This window comes from Elephantulus edwardii, unplaced genomic scaffold (genome assembly GCF_000299155.1).
Source record: "Elephantulus edwardii isolate Elephantulus edwardi_28Jun2011 unplaced genomic scaffold, EleEdw1.0 scaffold00043, whole genome shotgun sequence".
NCBI lineage: Eukaryota > Metazoa > Chordata > Mammalia > Macroscelidea > Macroscelididae > Elephantulus > Elephantulus edwardii.
Window position 1 is genome coordinate 13,066,621 of NW_006399793.1, and position 12,595 is coordinate 13,079,215.

At 35.4% G+C, this 12,595-nt stretch overlaps 1 protein-coding gene across 1 annotated transcript in view; it reads right to left on the reverse strand.

The window, feature by feature from the left end:
- The window catches only part of LOC102862797 (uncharacterized protein KIAA0825-like), a 327,391-nt gene that overhangs the window by 226,883 nt on the left and 87,913 nt on the right, over positions 1-12,595 (reverse strand). The window lies entirely within an intron of this gene.

Genomic DNA, 12,595 nt, shown 5'->3' on the forward strand with positions numbered 1-12,595 from the left:
GTAATATGAGTCATCTGCATATTGCAGGTAATTAGTGAGTCTTCCTCCAATTTTGATGCTTCATTCTACATATAGTTCAGCAACACAATCCCAATACAGATATCAAATTCACTTTTCAAGGAAATTGAAAGGGAAACTGTCAAGTTTATTTGGAGAGGAAAGAGACCTCAAATAAGCAGAGCACTTCTGAAAAACAAAAATGGAGTGGGAGGCATACTACACAGTGTTAGTAATCAAAACAGCATGGTACTGATACACAGACAGGCATAGAGACCAATGGAACAGAATTGAGAACTCAGCTATCTATGGTCAACTGATATTTGACAGAGAAATAAAACCTATCAAATGGGAAAATGACAACCTCTTCAACAAACGGTGCTAGCAAAACTGGACTGTTACCTACAGAAAGCTGAAACAGGATCCACATCTCACATTATGCACAAAAATCAACTCAAGGTGGATCAGAGACGTAGGAGTAATACGCCAAACCATGAAGTTCATCAGAGACAAACTGGGATCAATCTTAGACAGCATAGTCTATAGTATAAAAAGACTGCCAAATACAGCCAGGAATGCACAATTCAGAGGGGATAAAATTGATGAACGTGAGACCGTCTAAAGATTAAATACCTATTCGTATCAAAAACGTTTTACAGCAGAGTTAAAAGAAAATAAACTCTGTGGGGTGTATACCATTTCCGACAAGGGTCTCATATCAAAAGTTTACAGAATCCTACAGGGCTTCCACAAGATAAAGACTGATAACACAATTAGAAAATGGGCAAAAGACACAGAAAGAATTTTCACAGAGGAAGATATTCAGGTGGCCAATAGACACATGAAGAAATGCTCAAAATCACTGACAATAAGAAAGATGCAAATCAAACCATGATATATCATCTCACTCCAGTAGCAATGAAACAATTTAACAGGACAGCAAGTAATAAATGTTGGAGCGGATGTTCCAAGATAGAAAATCTTATACACTATTGGTGGGAAACTAAAATGGTATAACCACTCTGAAAGGCCGTTCAGCATTTCATTAGAAAGCTGAACATAAAAATTACACTTGATCCAGCTATTTTAATTTGGTCAGCATAAAGATTAAATAAGAATGTTGAAAAAATACAACTCTTATTTATACCTTTCCTGATTTTAAATCACATAAATACCCCTTGTTATTTTCTAAAAGCTCTCTCTTGGTCTACATACTGGTACCAAACATACAAGGAAATGTTCTGGGATTCCTATCCTTTGCATATAATACATATGAGACAATAGTATTAGATATGTTACATTAGACAAATCTGCTGTTGAGAATGTCTTTAAAGAGCTAAAGAACAAAAATGTTAGTTTGGAGAATAAGATACGCCTGACTCAGATAGTAGTATTTTCAACTACTTCATATACACATGAAAGTTGAACAATGAATAAGAAAGATCAAAGAAATACTGATCCTTTTGGGTTGTGGTGTTGGCAGAGTATTGACTGACCCATGGACTTCAGAAGAACAAACAAATCTGCCGTGGAAGAAGTTAAATAATGGTACTCTTTATAGGCACCGATGGTGAAAATTCAACTTCATCTCACATACCTTGGGAAAGTTGTCAAGAAGTTCTAGTCCTTAGAAAAGGATATCATACTAGGATGGTCAGAGAAAGGGAGACCCTCAATAAAATAGAGACTACAGCAATGGCTTGAGCTTGGAAGATATTTTTGAAGATGGTTCAGGATAATGCAATGTTTTGATCTGTTTGTTCATATGATCACTATGAATCGTACTCACCTAAATGATTGTATTAAAAACATTATATAGATATTGTTTTTGTGGTGGTGGTGGGGTTGTCGTCATCATTGTTATGTGTCATTGTGTTGCCTGAAACTCATAGTAACCCAACAGATCTGAATCCTACCCTATCTTGAGTCAGTCTCACTGACTTCAACACCCCTAGTCCCATTATCTCAGTTACTGTGTCATCCCATCTCATCTAGGGTCTCCCTCTCCTGTGCTGTCCCTCTACCCTTCAAAGCATGATGTCCCTCCTTGCCACGTGCCCAAAGAATATGAGATGGAGCTTCACAATCTTTGTCTCCAAGGAGAAACTTGGTTTCATCCTCTCCAATGCAGGAATGTTTGTTCTCTTGTCAATACATGCTATGTTCAATACTCTTCTTCAGCACCACAATTCAAAGGCATTAACTCTTCTTCTGTCATCCTCAGTCATTCTCTGATGCATAGCAAGTAATTATGAAGACCATGACTTGGAGCAGGCACACCTCAGACCCTAGACTGACATCTTTATTCTTTAGCATTTTGGAGCGATCCCTAAGAACAGATTTCCCCATTGCAATTCATCTTTTGATTTCCTGACTGCTCATGACAAATGTGTTGACTGTGGAGCCAAGCAAGCTGAAATTGTTAACAACTTCAATCTCTTCTCAATCTGTCATGGTGCTGCCAACTGGCCCAATGGTGAGAATCTTGGTCTTCTTATGTTGAGCTTCAATTCATATTGAAGACTGCATTCACTGACCTTCTACAGCAAATGCTTCAGACCCTCCTCAGTTCAGCAAGCAAGGTTGCGCATAACACAGATTGTTGATGAGTTTTCCTCCAATCTTGATACTACATTGCTCCTCATAAAGCCCAGACTCCTGAATGATCTGTTCCACATACAGATTAAAAAGGTATGGAGACAGAATGCATCCTTGACACACTCCTTTCCCAATTTTGAACCATACAATGTCTCCTTGTTCTGTTCTGAGGAATGCTTTCTAGTCCAACCATAGGTTTTGCATGAGCACAGCCAAGTGTTCTGGGATTGGTATGTTAGCCACAATTTGTTGTGATCCCCAAAGTCAAATGCCTTTGCATAGTCAATGAAACACTTGCTAAACATTCCTCTGGTACTCTCTGCTTTCAGTCAAGAGCCATCTGACATTGGCATTTAACATCTGTAGTGTCACACCTCTTTTAAATCTAGTTTGTATTTCTGGTAGTTTTCTGCTTATATTCCAGGTGTTTTGGGGTAATCTTCAGCAGAATTTTGCTTGCATGTTATGTGTCATCAAATCAGCTCTGACTTATGGAGATCCTGTAACAGAATCTAATATTGCTTGGCCTTACTCCTTCTTCCTGATCTTTCGATATTTTCTTATTAAAATCTTTGGCATTCCACTGTTGTATCTACCATGTCAATCTGTCTTATTAGGATTTTCCCATTTTAGTTGTCCTAACACTTTACCAACAGTTCTGTCATTTTAAAACTATTTGCCTTTCCTTATGATGTGTCCATATTAAGTAAGCTGAGGTCTTGTCATCTTTTCTTCTAAAATCATTCTGGTTCCATTTCTCCTAAAACTGAGTTGTTAATTCATCTGGAAATTCACAGTAAGATTAATATTATTCATTGCCTTCATAATCCTAATTACTCAATTCTTGTTTTGTCTTCTCTTTTCACTATCGAATTTTTATACACATGTGTGTTGAAAAGATGATGGCGTGGGTCATGTTTACTTTGGTTACATTTTTGTCTTAAAAACTTTGTAAAGATACTTTAAAAAAATAAAAACAAATTTATTCCTATAACAAACATGGCTGAGTTCCTTCCCTACAACATAGTATACTTGGCTCCATGGACACTGAACTCAGGTGTAATGATCTTGAAGAGTTTATATGTACTTGCATCAGGGAGATAAGACTCATGCTTGTATAGTTAAAAAGAAAGCATTATGAAACGAAGAAGACAGTTGTGGAGTGGAATGCTTTCAGAGAAGGGAGTTATTCCTTCAGGCAGACATTATCAAGATGAATTCAAGAAGGAAGAAGCCAGATAAGTGAGTACTAAATAGTATTTAACATAATATGCACAGAAATGATAAAGATTTTAGTGCAGTAGCCAAACAAAATATAATAAAAGTATGTTATGATCAAATTGTGCTGATTACATCTAATAGGTTTCCACAATGAAAGCCTAATATAAAACAGATTTTGATTCTTAATCCTTCAAATCAACATTAAAATGAGCTGGTCTCCTCTTAGATCTTAATTAATAAAACACTTCCCAAACTTTGTAGTATGAATGACATTCGTAAGCAATAACTTTGAAAATTGTAGTTTCACAGAATGCATCTGTAACTATAAGGCATAAAAAAAGATTGTTCATTTTATCTTATTAGAAGCTTCCCTGGCCTCCATAGCTGTGTTCATCTGGCCCCCACTTCATGCTCAAGTCATGCAGATTGGAGTTGACTCTCAATTACACCAAGTCTTTCTCCAAAGATGACAGTCCAAATACAGTAGAGATAAAATACATCAAGGTTTAAAATAGGCCCGTTCAGCCCCAGTGCCGCTTCATCATGAAATGATATAATTCACTGATGCCTCTGCCTAGCCTAACATATGTTCTATTCACAGCCCGCGTCACTCTTCATTTGTAATTATTTCCTTTTTTTCTCCCCCTTACCCCATCTTGTAATACTTTGCTTGGTTGAAGACAAATACTAAGAAGCAAAGAGTATTATCATATGATGACCTGTTCCAGGGTGTTAAACCCCTGTCAAGGTTTCATTTTAACATGGGGTATTGATGACAGTACATCAATTCAGGCATCATGTCCTGAATTAGACTATATTAATTATCACTTGAGTGCAATATGCATGAAAATGCTGTTTCATTGACTAAAAGGATCTGACTGAATAAAAATCTATTTCTCATCTGGTTGCTTATGGATAAAGACATTTTTTTCTCTTTGCCTCGGATTGTTCTTTATTAAATATGATTTTTATAAGATTGTATGAATAAATTGTCTTGCCCAACAACAGAACTGGAGAGTTTTAAACAAAGAAAATTTAATGGGTTGTCTACTCTTGGCATGTCTCTAACAATTTATTTATAGTTAATGGTTTAGGCAGATTATTTATAATAATACAACCAAAAAACCCCAAAGTTCTTATTTTCAGCACTTATAAGAAAAAGATTTTTAAATTGTTGCCTTCTTCACTTAAAGAAATGAAAGTTATAACTTATAATTATTTACAGATGATGGAACTGCAACAAGCTCTGTCAGGTAACAGATACATTTTTAAATACAACTAATATTATTCTTAACTTTTGAAAAGAAGACACTCATGTGAAGAGTTTCAGTGTAAGGTAAAGTTAAAAATTACAGATTCATCTCTAATACACATTGATGTATATACATATTTTTAGACAGGTTGATAACACAAAAGAAGAAAAACTATTAAGGCTCAACTTTTATGACATAAAGCATCTTGATACTTTTGGACTCAAAAATTTTTTCTCAATATTTTCAAGTGACATGTTAAGTATTTTCTTTAAAAGACAATAACTAAAAACTAAATGTAAACCTACACTTAAGAAACTAGGAATCCCAATTTTTTAAAAACACTAAATATCAGTAAAAACTAACTATTAATATGTTTAGTCAATACAATAAATTCATTTATGGGAAATGACTTTCATTTGCACCTAATGAAGCAAAAATCCCCCTTTAACAACAGACAGATATTTCTAAGCCAACAATTTTAGTCAGTTGTACTTTTTCAACCTGGATCATGATTAGTTGGAATTGACTTGATGGCATTTAAGGAGAAAACAGTAGTGAGAGGGCTGGGACAACTTTCCCACTTTTATCCTTGGTGAAGTTTCATCTCCCTGGTGAAGCTTTGTCTCACAGGCTTGATGCCTGTTGCTAGGAGAGGCTATTTCTTGGAAAAGGACATCATATCTGGAAAAGTAGGGGGGACTGTGAAGGAAAGAAAGACCCTCAACCAAGTGGATTGACACAATGACTGCAGTAATGGGATTGAGTGTGTCAAAGATTGTGAAGCTGGTATAGTATAGGAGAGAGTTGAGATCTGTTGTTCACAGGGTTTGCTCTTAGTTGACTCAACAGTCCATAACAATAATAACTTGTCCTGAGGAAGTGATAGTGGTTTAGAGGAAAGGAGTTGCACTGTCAACTCAAAGGCATCTGGTTCAAATACACCAGATATTCTTTGGGAGACAGATGGCCAATCTCTTCCCTTATGATTGCTTCTGAAAGGCCACTGGAGGGTTAGTTATGACTTGATTGCATATACAACAACCTCTTCTGCCATGTAAAATGGGACAGGTGTTCCTATTGTGTGGCACACACTTGAACCACCAAGTGAGGCTTAGTAAAAAGAAAGTCATAATAAAGGTATAACCTAATATCATCATGACCTTAAAAAGTAATTGTTTTCTCATTATATTGTTTTAATGATAATCATGAACTATTGTAATAAAAATTAGATCATGTCCAGAAAACCACATGGATGGCCATTTGTTTGGCCTAGATGCTAAATTTACATGAAATCTATAGACTGGGTAGAGATGAAAACATATTTATAGGCCAAATACTTCGTATAGTATAAAGCGTACGTGGCTAGAAACAACAAAAATCACAATGACTCTTTCTTCAGCTACTTACTAGCTATGTGGCATGAAGAGAAGTCACTGAAAAGTCACTTGATAAGAAACAAGATAAAATAAGGCATGCATGAGTTTCTGGCAGAAATTATTGTGAGGTTATGTCCCTCAAATCATAAGACATTACCCAATTTCAGGCTAGTGTTGTTCCTGCCTTTAACCTAGTTGTTGTTGTGTGTTATTGAGTCAGAATCAACTCATAGCTGACTCATAGCGGGTTTTCAGAGGCAGTAAATCACATGGGAGGAGACTGTTCATCCTTCTCCAGCCAAGCAGCTGGTGGATTAGAACTGTGTGCCTATGGAATTGCAGCACAGCGTTTTACCAATAGGTAACCAGAGCTTTGTGTAGGTTAGTAAGAGAGGCAATAAGATGGATAGGTGACCCATGTCAAACAGAGAAAAGGAGACAATGGAAGAGGCTGATATGACTGAGAAATGTTTCCAATAAAGATGCTCCTCTGATCTAAAGACTTCCTAAATCTCATTTAACTGTGTTATTATTATCATATTTTGCCCTACACTACAGTTTTACAGAGCCTCAATCCTTATATAAATAAGTCCTTTTTTTGCTCTCTTTGTTTTCTGGTTGGCCAGAATAGAGTTCAAATGAACCATTCAAGGATCTCTCTCACAACAACGGGTGTGCATGTGCGTGCGCGCGCGCGTGCGCACACACACACACACACACACACACACACACACACACACACACACTGCATCTCTGAGTAAAGCAATCTTCCATTTAAAAATACATACATTTGAATACTATACAACCAGTTTAAAAACAAAAATCCTATGAAATTGAAAATAACCTAACCCAACCACTGTGATCATATTCTAAGTTTGTAATTCTACAGATATTAGAAGACAATGGATAGGCTATAAAGTTTTTAAAGAAATAAAAGGGAAATTACAGTCATTCTTTTGCAATTAGTAATGTGAGTTCCTTTGGTTATATGTTCAAACCCGAGCACACTAGGATTAAGTAATTAAATTTTTTAGTTTGTTAACAATCCCTTATCGTCAACACACATTTTTTAAAAAATGCATCCTCAAAGAAAGAATAGTCCTGGTGATACAATAAATTAAGCATTGAGTTTCTACCTTAAAGGCTGTAGTTTAAGTTCACTAGCCACTCCTTAAGAAAAAGATGAGGCAGTCTGCTTATGTAAAGATCCCAGTCTTGGAATATGGGGCAGTTCTCCTCAGTCCTTTGTTCTCTGAGTTAAAATTGACTTAATGGCCATGTTTTGTTTGGTCATTTGATTGTTTTTCTTAAAAAAATACATCTCAGCTTAAAGAAAATATTAGGAGACTTTAATCTTCTAAAATAGTCCCAAGTTAAGTATATGGAACCAGAAAATATCACAATTACTATTATTCTACGTTGGCATATTTTGGGGAGGAAAACTAGTCCTTGGAGAGAGACATCATGCTGGGAAAGTCGGAGGTTCAGAGACAGAGAGGAAGACTTGCCTGGACTGGCACAGTGACTATGGCAATGGAGCCTATCAGAGAGGATGAGTATGATGAAGGACAGGGTGAGGTTTGGGTTTGTTGTTCTTAGGGTTGTTATAAGTCAGAGGCGACTTGATGGCACCAAACAGCAAGTTATTCTAAGGACAAATATCCTCTGAGCAATAAAAAAAAAATCAGAATTTACACTTTCATGTAACTTTTTTTCTTTAAATCAACAAAATTTTATCTCTAATCATAAACAAAGTGGCTGATCGACTCTAATTAATGAACACAAACCTAAAGACATACAGTTAACTTTTAAAAGAAAAATCCACCCAAAACTTTCTTTAAGGTTATGACAATATTTTTTTTTATTCTCATTGCTTTCTAGAGGGAAATATCTATCATATGGTTATGATAGGATCAGAACGCAGTGTTTCACCGCCACTATAATGTAGGATTGACATATGACATTTTAAAATGTCACAAATCCTCCCCCAATTTTTACAGCCTATTCCCCAGTAGGATTTCACAATGTAAAAATGAAGTAAAGGCAACTATGTGCTCATTAGCTGTGCCACTTCTGATACTTTACATCGATTGACAATGAACCACTGTGATATCAAAGTGCAGGTGTAAAAAATAATAAGGCAACTGCTTGTGTAACAAAATCTCACTAACTGAGAATGTGTAATAAATATGCAAAGAGGCAGTTTTTTTATTCATTGAAAATGTGGTATGGCACATCAAACATAAAACCCAAGCAAGAGTTCTGACATGCCAAACTCAATTAAAATTTGTATTCATGACTATCAGTGGAGAGACTGAGCAACTTACTTGTGTATGTAAAGGTGACAATGCAAGAATAATATAGAAAAATGCAAAGATATTAAGAAATTCAGATGGGGCCAGTAGCAGAGTTGTTGTCTAACTCTACAACCATTTTTAATTTTAATAAGTGACAGAAAAACATGTCAGAATTTCAATTATTATGGTATACTTAAAATCTGTTTCTATACCTTCTATCTATTATTTATACTCTGTAAACCAATACCGTGCTTGTTCAATGGAGCAAAATTCCTAACACTTTAAAAAAGTCTGAAAGAGAAAGCTTAAAATAGAAATAAAAATAAAATTTTAAAAATGGGATCATATAAATAGTGGCTATATAGTCAAGTGGCTGGCCATTTTATAAAATCTTCTTATAAGCAAAGATTAAAAAGAGAACTATGAGATTCAATTTGATACCTTATTTCCTAGAAAATTAATTAGAGAATTCCCAAAGTCCAAACTATAATTGCATTCAGTGCCTTTTAAAGTTATTAAGACCAACAAATATATCAATATAACTGTCAAATAAAAACATATATTAAAATTGTGTGGACTCAGAAGATGATAAATACTTCACAAAAGAGTTCATTTAGTTTTGATAAGCCCAGGCCTCTTAAAAACTGACAAAGTGACTTAGTGTAATGAAATGTCTGAGATATTTCAATTCTGTATAAAAATGTTATAGAGGTAAGTATCATACTTTTCACATGGAAGATATTTTCCATTAAAACTTTTTTCTTTTTTTATTGTGATTTTAACAAAAGTATACGAAAAAGTTAGATTTTCATTCATTCATTATTGCACATCTTCCTCCCTACCCCTCCAGTTCACATTTTAAAAAACAACCAAACACCACAAAAACATTTATTGTTGCATAATTTCCTCCTCTCCCCCATCGATTCCATTATTATTATTATTACACCATTATTATTATCCATTGCATTCCATTATTATTAATGAATCTTGGTTGCATGTTTGATAGATAACTGACTTCAAAAGTTGGTAGAAATAATCTATTTCCTTATCTTTGGTTCTGGTGGTTGACACATAAATTTGAATGATAGTGGCATTAACAGGTCTTCCTTGTATGTGTATGGATGTTATCCTGTCACTAATACCATTGTATATCAGGATGGATCCAGAAACGGCCTTATTTTTTCCTCGCCTTTTCATGTCCAGCATAGTAGAGCACATGACCGTCTGATTTAAAATGACCCATGCCAATCCATCTCATTTCACCAATACCTAATGTGTCAATATTATGAATTCCATTTCTTTCTTAATGATGTTAAGTTTTCCTACATTCATGCTTTTCACATCCCATGTTCCAATCATTAGTTTCTGCTTACAACTGTTTCTCCTCCTTCGTGTTTCCAAATTTGAAGACTCAGCCTCAGGTGCTATATCTGTTATTCTATTCTATGTGTGTTCTCTATTGTACAGAGGGTTTTTGAAGGCCTGTTGTATTTTGAAAGTGGATGGCCAATCTTTCTTCCTAATCTGTCTTAAATTAGATGCTTAGCTTTGGAACAACATCTGACAGATAAGCATTTTACTGAAAGGACTAAATTAAAGACACTTCTATTACAGAAATAACTATGCATGCAGTATGTAGCGCCATCCCCCAATGTTATTGGTCTCTCACACTAATTTCTATCTCATGTTTAGAAGAAGTCTAAATCCCATGTATCAGTTTCAGGGAGGGCTTTAGGCAGCACTGGGGAAGTGTTCTTGGCCCTGAGCTCCTACTTCAGGACTGTTGTCTTGTAGCATAGTGTTTGCATGGTTTAAAATCAGGAAGGGTCTGAGTCAGGGTTATATCCTTTCTCCATAACTATTCAATTAGTCTCTATGCTCTCCAGATAGTCAGGCTTTATGTTTCTTTCTGATTATATTCACTAAATCCTTAGTCAAACTTGGTACTAATAGTACTTTAAATAAACTTATTTCTCCTCAAAAACAATAATCTTCAATGGTCATTTTAGAAAAATTTTGACATATTGAAGGACAATTAACAAAGATAACTATATCAATATTAATGCCATTCTTTAAATATAGATATTGTGGCATCAGTTCTTTATTTGTTCATATAGTTGACTTAAAAACAATAACTAAAGAACTTACGATAAAAAGAACACATTATGGTTACAGCTTTCAAAATTTACTGCACATACAATGACTGGGGTAATTGGGGGAAGTGTGTCTGAGACAGTGAAATTGGCACAGGATAGAGCAGGATTTAGGGCTGTTGTACATAGGGTCGTTGTGAGTTGCAGGTGACTCGAGGGCATATATCAACAACAACTACAGTTATCTTAATAATTAAAGAACTAATAAATTAAAAGAAAACATGTTATAGTTACAGTTTTCAAAATTTACTTCACACACAAACCACAAGGTTGGTTACAAATAAGATGCTCAGAACTCATTCTCAGTCCAGAAGTTCTTGGTACATCACAGTTAAGACTTGAGTTGAGATAGCAACTTGTACCCTCTGCAACAAATGGTTCTGAAAAATATTTGCTATCCATTTCCTCAAAATATTGATAATGTAAGCAATGGTATGTTACTCACGTATTATTCTAAGGTGGATTTTCTCAAATCATAGAGATAGAATTCACATTCCTGTATTTAGTACTGATAATCTTTAAAGAAACTCTTCCCTATTTTCATGAAATGAAAGCTCGATGTTGGGGAGTAAGGTTTAGGAAAATGAAGGCAATTATGAGAATAGTGTATCTAAAATATTTTATCCAGCCTGGTTTTCATTAAGTACCTGACAGACTATAGCAATGGTTTCCTCGCTCTTCACCTTCATTTTGGGACCTGCAAACCCCCATTCCATTTAAACTGATACATGATGTCTCTTCAACTGTTGAGAGTTTAAGAACCAAGATTGAAAAATTGCATTTACCCTAACATGCTGCCCCAAAGACCAGCAGTGAAGGGCACGTTCCTTCCTGTGGAATATAACACCTTCCATGGTCGAGTTCTAAACTAGAACTTCTTGTTCTAAACCAGAACAGTCTTGTTTTCTGTTACATAAGCCAAATGACTTGCTCACGGTCTCCCAAAATGTCACATACTTTCCAGCCTTTGGGTCTTGGCTTATATCATTTTCTCAGCACCAACAACCATCCTGTAAATCTTCACCTAATTCCAGCTCAAGTTCCACTTTTTCCAGGATTAGACTATAATTACTCCAGCCCCCAAAGAGAGAATGCCTTTCTCTAAATTCTCATAGAGACTTCTGCCAGTTGCACTTATTACATAATATATTGCATCTTCATTATCTTAAACTGCTTTCTGCCTATTAAGGTAATATTGAAAACACAATTATATTTCTTTTTACTTTTGTATTTCTTACAATGTTTTACAGAAATCAGATTTTCAAGAATATATATTGATTAGAATTATAGAGTAACTTCTTCAGTAGTATACTAAAGGCTACGTTTGCTGTGGAAGGTCAGGGACTGCAGTCTTCAGTATGGATTTTGGCTCAATATCAAGAAAACAAAGCTTCTCACTACTGGGCCAATTAGCAGCATCATAATGGATGGTGAAAAGATTGAGATTGTTCATAGTTTTGGTTTGCTTGGCTCCACAGTCAACACTCTTGGCACCAGCAGCAAGGAAACGAAAAGACGAATTGCATTGGGAAAGTCTGCAGTTAGAGACCTCTCTAAAGTCTCTACAGTACTTAAGTGCAACGATGTCAGTCTGGAGATTAAGGTGTGCCTGACACGTGCTATGATCTTTGTGATCACTTGCTATATGCCAGAGAGCTGGAAAATGACTAGGGATGATAGAAGGAGAATTAATGTCTTTG